Below are 7,824 nucleotides of genomic sequence, written 5' to 3'. Positions count from 1 at the left end.
CAGTCAAATATTATGGTTACTTGCAGACAGATTGGGTGTTTCATTGAACCTTTCAGTTGCTCTGGATTGTGTTACAGTTGCTAGGGCAGAGCCATGTAGTAACCTTGGGAACTGCCTAATGAAATGCATTCCTGAGTAGCCTCAGGTGAATGTGATTATGTGCTAAGCTACACTCTACCTGAGCTTTCCAGAGATTGCAGCAGTCCTGTGTCATGGCTACTTGCTGATACATGGGGTAATGCGTCAACTCCTTTCAGCTGCCTGCATTGTGTTATGGTTGCTAGGGCACTGTAGTGTAGTTACTACTAAGAACTGGCTAATTAGATGCATTCCTGAGTAGCCTCAGGTGAATGTGATTACGTGAACAGCTACACTCCAGCTGAGCTTCCCAGAGAGTTGCACCAGTTCTGTGTTATGGCTACTGCTACTACACCAGGTAATGCACTAATATTTCACTTACTATGGAAGGTGTTTATAGTAGTCAGGGCATTATAGAGTTGAAGTACCTCTGAGATCTGTATCTGCATTAGCTGGGTATAATTATGTGTATGCACATGGATCCAGTACTTTGCCATCACGATTGTAGCCAGATTGTATTGCTGCATTAGGGCTGAAGTTGTTCAGGTGCCTCGCTAGTAGTAGCCTGGCTAATTATGTTTAAAACTCTGTATAAGGGTCTGTAGTATAACCCTACTGGCTAATAGGGGTGTAACCAGAGTAACCTCTGCTGAAGGTATTTATGTAATTAGCCAAAGGTGTTGTGGCTCTCATTCCAATCCTGAGTTCCCAGAGTATAGCACCATGGGCTGGGAAGGTAAGGTTCTGTATACTGATTTTGTTTGCTGGTTTCCTATAATCAGTCCTCCTTTAGGAACCTCTTTCCAGTTTTTGATGCCTAAGGTAGGCCATAACTATTGGCTTAGAGAGCTATAGTATTATAGAAATCGAGAGCCCTTTATTCTGATCACTTAAAGATGTTTTGTAGCACACTGCAGAGGGCTGTAATCCTACCTTGTCAGCTAGCAGCAATTATTGGCCGTGCTTTGGGGTCCCCAGGCCAGGCTTGTGTTGCTACCAGTAAACTAACACAATTATTGATTTGTGATTAGCATTATCTGCATATGTGTTAATAGTGTATTGCCATGTAGTTTTCTTTCAGGCTATGCATGGGCACATTGCCATTAAGTGTTCCTATACTTATGCTGTATGTTTCTCTGTACAATAATCACCAGCAGATTTTTTTTTTTTTTCTCACTTTTCTAAGGTTTAGAACCCTGTATTATGCATGCTTAAACTGCAAATGTCTGGGTACCAGATAATATTCATTAGTTTTTCAGCAACCATTGGCTGGTAACAATTTGGGCAGTAAGCATACCTAAAGCTTTAGCTGACTGAATGTTTGCTGTATTGGGCAATGTGCATGTTCATGAATCTGCAGCCCAAACAGAGTGCATCTCTAGCATCTCCAAATATGTGCTATTAGCATGCCTAAAGCTGCAGCACAATTCATGGTTCCTGTATTATGCATGCTTAAACTGCAAATGCCGGGGTACAAAATAATATTCATTAGTTTCTGCAGCAACCAGAGTCTGGTACCAGTTTGGGCAGTAAGCATACCTAGAGCTTTAGCTGACTGAATGTTTGCTGTACTGGGCAATGTGCATGTTTATGAATCTGCAGCCCAAACAGAGTACTATCTCCAGCATTTCTTTTATCTGTGCTATTAGCATGCCTAAAGCTGCAGCACAATTCATGGTTCACTGTGTCCTATTATTAAGCTTCATAAGCTGTTGCCAGTTCTGGGTTTTGTAGGCCTTTTTTGCAGTACTTCTAAGACCAGGTAGTATGTATGGGCCAAGCTGCAGGTTTCATTGGGCCCTGTGGGTATGCAAGCGGAATGCATTACGGTTATAACTACATCTGAACCAAAAGGGTTATGCTCACATGCTGTAGTTCAACTGTGGGGCCATTGGGCCTGTAGTAATTATTGAGCCTGGCATAAAACCATGATCCATAATATGCTGCAAAACAAACATTCCTCTGAGTTTGCAGTTATTCTAGAGCCCAGCAACATGCGTTCCTTTGTGCTGCAGGGAGGCATCACTTTAGTAGTATATACACTTGGTGAACAGCATCTGACTTGCATGTTCTACAGGGCTCTCATGAGTTTGATCTACATGGTAAGTCAGTCCAAAAACATTAAATAGTTAAATAGGGGCTGGCTCCATGACCGGTTTGAAGCAAACCCATCAGTGTGTTCATGAATCTCCACATTGCTAGTGTATAACACTAGCCTTTTTTGAAAGGTGCCAGTACACTTGTTGGTATTGCCTCTTGGGAGCTAAAGGCTGGCAGGTTGCAGCCAATCTCATGGCATCTGCGGGATCGCAGTAGCTCAAGCAGGGTAATAAGATGGCATGTACATTACATCTTAATTATGTTGCTGGGTATCTTCTCTGCCTTGAATAGCTTTACAGCTAAACGCTTGTTTTCGAAGCTGTTTTTTGTTGACAGGGGTTAGGTGTTTTTTGCCCAGCAAGCAGCCGTTAAATAGACTATGCATTACCTTGCTAAGCTATCATTGTCACTTCTGTTGGGTTTGGAGGGTCTAACCCTTGCATTGAATTGGCTGTGGGATTACAGCTGTTTAGGCATATTGTATACATTCTACAGGGCTTGAGAATATATAAAGGTTCACCTGGCTTCCAATTACATGCTGTAAGTAAATGTTTTGGGGTAGCTGCCATTCCATACCTAGTTCCCCCAAGAGGACACGTGTTTGCTCTTTGGGTTTTCTGTTATACACTGTTCTGATTGCAGGGCATATGGCAGGGAATGACCTGGTCTCTCAAGGGATGTGTCACATTCGCACTGCTTGGGATGACCTATGCTTTCCAATTTATGGACTGTGCCATCATAGTCTCTAGAGGTAAGTTCTACCTACATCTCCCTGCCTAGGGCCCAGTTATCTGGCCCATAGTATTGCCTGCGCAACAGTTAATTACTTGCCCTGAAGTATTCTCCCTTGGGTGAGGGTGCCTCCAGCTGGGAAGCTTGAAACAGGGTGTTTTTGACTTCCATCAAATTAGTCCGGATACAGGGCATACACACACACTGGTTAGGTCTAGAAGCTCTAACCTTAACTCATACTTGAAAGACATTCCTTATTCCTACCCAGTTGTCTACATTGGCTGGGATTGTCTTCCTGTTCCTATGCTATATATTAGTTTAGCGGCATGGTGGCTATGAGTATGCCTTCCCGTCCAGGGTATATCATATGTAGTGGCATTGCCGTTCATGTCTTCTGTCATGGGTTGCCCTGCTTGTCTCATTTTATGCTAGTCCCCATAAAGGGACAGCATATAGCCCAAAAATTAGGGACTGTTTTGTCATTGCAGTACCTGAGATTCCTGGAATTAGGTTACTCTTGTGGAGGGTTATCATTCTAGTATGTGACCTCGGCATGAGAGCAACCTTTAAAGATTGTTATGGGATAGAGTGCTACTAGCGGTCAAGAGGTCAGCATAAGCACATATAGGACTCATAAAGGTCTGACAGGGCTCACATGGTTTCTGCCTATAGTACTTCCTTCATGATGCATATCTTCTACCTTGTAATGTTCATGTTGCATTAGTTCCAGATACTGATATGTATAGAGACCGGATTCTCTGCTATGGTTTAGCAGGTATTTTCCACTTGCGGTGAATTTCACAGCTGTCAAATGGTATGTCTCTAAATAGTTTTGTGAAATTCTGGGAGTTTGTTCTTATGGTGTGTCAGGCACTGTCCACCTCTAACCAAGTGGCGATGAGATGGTCAGTTTGGGGTCACACTCACTGTGTGTGTTTCTCTGTGTAGGTCTGGGTCCTAGCAGGATCTTCTTTCCTTAGTATCACTGTTCATTCTTTCTCCTGGTTTGGTTTGAGATCAGCCAATCCTATTAGAAGTCTTCAATACATTGCTAGGTTCTTTTCCTGAAGTTGTTAGCATGACAATGGATAGGTTACTATGACGTTCAGCAAAGTTATTGCAGTACCATCCAGAAGTCTGCCAGAGCCTAGTTTCCCTCCCAACTGGGTATTAGCTTGCTATGTCCCAGATAGTGCTGATATGGAGTACGGCCAGGGAAAAGGGAAAATTGTATCATACTTACCGTGATTTTCCTTTCCTGGGAGTACTCCATATCAGCATGTTCCCATCCCTTATGCAATGGTAGTCTTAAAGCTCGTAACAAAGACGCCATAGAGGGGGTGGGGGTGGCTTTTAAAGCTTTGGGGAGGATCCTTCTGATGGGGCATGGGGGCGGGGATATCCCAGATAGTGCTGATATGGAGTACTCCCAGGAAAGGAAAATCACTGTAAGTATGATACAATTTTCCCTTTTCTGTGTGACCTGGGGCAGTTCATTACCCTCATTAATTAACCCAATATGGGTGGGGAGCTAGAAGCCACAGAGAATGATTTGGTAATCAGTAACCACTAGCAAACTTTCATACAGATATTTAAACGCACATTTATTTTTAAGATGGTGCTAAACTGACCAATTAAAAAAGGTATGGGACCTGTTATTCCTGTTATCCAGAATGCTTGGGACCTGGGGTTTTATGGATAAGGGATCTTTCCGCAATTTGGATCTCCATAACTTAAGTCTTCTAAAAAATCAATTAAATATTAAATAAATCCAATAGGATTGTTTGCTCCCAATAAGGATTAATTATATCTTAGTTGGGATCAAGTACAAGGTACTGTTTTATTACAGAGAAAAAGGAAATTGTTTTAAAAATGTTTAATTATTTGATTAAAATCGAGTCTATAGGAGATGGCCTTCCCATAATTTAGATCTGTCTGGATAACTGATCCCATACATGCAAATATATGTGGGTTAGTGCTTGGCAATTTTGAGCATTATTCTCTTCCTGTTTGCTAAAAGTAAGTCACCTAAGAGCCAATCAATAGCACCCACCCATTCTACTTCTATGGCATCAACAGGGTCTTGCAGATAAAGATGCACAAAATAGGGGTTTCCTTGCTGAGACATTTGCTCTCCTGTTTTGTAGCTTTTTTCTTTTCTGAAGAAAATTCTGCAGCTTACCTTATTCATCTTTTCATTTCTAGGCCACTGGTCTGACCAAAATATGCTTAAACATTATTTATTTGACAAAATACACCATCGATAATGTTTCCTCCTGTCTTTTGTTCTGCTTTGTTCCCGCATGTTTTGCTTTGCCATATGCACATTCCCAAGCAGGAGGTGATCAGAGCAGCATTGAAATGATGAAACTCGGGATCACAGAAGCCTACATTTAAATCCAATGTCCGCTTTTAGATTTAGTTTCTTCTCCCTGGCCCAATTTGTTTCCCATTAATAGACCGTAAATGAGAAGTTCATATCTTATGCTGGAAGCGTGCCTTTCTTGCCTGTTTGTATTTATTCAAATGAAATAAGGCCATAAATATATTGCATTGTTCTTTTTTGGTCTTTGGAGAATGCCTCTGCTGAGGAAAGCAGGAAGTCAGCTCATATATTATTGGAAATATGCAGATAAGGAATGTTCCAAGCATATGGCAAGCTAAGCACAATTTACTCTCAGTTTCAGGTAAAATAAATGGGCATTGCTTTTACTCATGCAAAGAATATATATATATATATATATATATATATATATATATATATATATATATATATATATATATATTGTATATATATATATATATATATATAGATAAATTCTTCTAAAACCTTTCTTGTCCTTGTTTGGTCTCTGTATTTTATATTCTTTGTATACTGTATTATACACACATATATATATATATATATATATATATATATATATATATATATATATATATATATATATTTTTTTTTTTTTTTTATACAAAGAATTTAAATATTACAGAAACCCAACAAGGTCAGTAAAGGGCCAATCTTTAGGTCACAGATTATCAAACAATTGAATGGATATTAGTCACAGTTCGCCTGTGCTGCTGTGAGGATATACAGAAAATATGCACTGCCAATGAGCTCTACAGACAGGCTTGGAAACAACTATTCCTTAGGTAACCTGTACAATGCACATAGTAATTGGCAAAAACACCTTATCCAAGTCACGGGACCCTCAAATGACCATTTGTATATACAACATTCAATTTACCCAACACAGTTATCAATGAGTAAGGTACAGTTTTAATATTGTGCAGGATTTATATCACCTGGCATCTCTGGGGACCCAAATTAAGTTGGTAAATCGGCTTTGCACTTCAAATATTGGCTTATAAACAGTCATGTACCTTGTTTTCATTACTATAAAGTAAAGGGGGTAATTGCATTTTTTGAGTTAAAGGGGTAGTTCTACCAAGTTAACTTTAAGTATGATGTAAAAGGTAAAATTCTGAGACAATTTGCAATTTTTTTTGGTTTTGTGGATTTTGAATTATTTAGCTTTTCGTGCTGCAGCTCTCCAGTTTGGAATTTAAGCAGCTGGTAGCTAGGCTCCAAATTACCCTAGCAACCAGGCAGAGGTTTAAAGTAAAAGATGGAATATGAATAGGAAAGAGCTTGAATAGAAACAGAAGTAATAAAAAATAACAATAACGATGAAATTTTAGCCTCCCATAGAAATATATTTTTTTGGCTACCGTGGCCAGAGACCCCCTATTTGAAAGCTGGAAACTATAAAAAAATATTAGAAAATGAAGACCAATTGAAAATTAGCTTAGAATTAACCATTCTATAACAAAGTAACAGTTAAATACAAGGTGATCAACCCATTTAAGCTGTGATGATTTCTATACAGTTATATGAGTCTGAGTTGCTGAGTTCATGGTAGATTTAGGCACAATAGGTTCATTATAACGTGTCTCACACGGACAGTGTGTGAAAAGTGCTAACTGAATGTACTGAACGGAATGCTGACAAGGAATGGGTTTGAGAGCAAATAAAAACAGGTGCACAGAATCAAATAAGGTGTGTATGGGGGCATGGGGTCCAAGATATTGATGTTTAACTGCAGACGCCTAGAAAAGAACAGCAGCACTTGGTTCCTTTTTTATATGTTCTACTTTACCAATGTGAAGGAGCAGTATCACACATTATTTTACAGAATACTGGTATTCTTATTTTCTAATTACCAATATTAAAGTGTTCATCTTAACTGCTAGCATTTGCTTGCCTTTTTTATGGGAACACGGTGAAAGAACGGTGCCCACTGAATGAAATCCTCGCTCAGTCAGACCACTGTCCCAAAGCCATTCTGCTGGCCACAGGAAATGAAAGTGGAATAAAAGCTCTTGATGGCCCCGATGAAAGAAGCGGATGACATCATGTCTTTCACCGCATCAAATAAATAGACACAGCTGAGCTCACTCTTTTCGTTGGCAAAAAACCAACCCCTTGGCTTTCGTTCAATGCCCCTTTGTGCCAGTTAAAATGGGAAATACAGTGAGATAGGTGAAATCAGTTCCAGTTGCACAGTTTACTGTTAGTAGTATATATTTTCCTAGGTTCCTAACATGTCCCTGGTTCCTAGTGCAGCCCTGCAGTAAGCATATCTCATCACTCACTGTTACTGATAATAAAGGGACATCCCACTCCTGGCAACTAATTATTATTAACGTATTTATAAAACGCCAACATATTCTGTAGCAGTCTACAATAAGAGTTACATACAAATTAAGATACAAAGCAACCTATACAAGAGGTGGAGGCCACTGGCCAAAAGAGCTTGCAATCTATAAGAAGAAGGGGTTGAGACACAGAGTGTTGGAATGGGCAAGATTAAAATTAATGGGCAGGGGGTATGGATTTTAGCAGCACACTGTAGTTGT

The sequence above is a fragment of the Xenopus tropicalis genome, chromosome 3 (assembly GCF_000004195.4).
Source record: "Xenopus tropicalis strain Nigerian chromosome 3, UCB_Xtro_10.0, whole genome shotgun sequence".
In the NCBI taxonomy this organism is placed as follows: domain Eukaryota; kingdom Metazoa; phylum Chordata; class Amphibia; order Anura; family Pipidae; genus Xenopus; species Xenopus tropicalis.
This window is presented reverse-complemented; position numbering follows the sequence as displayed.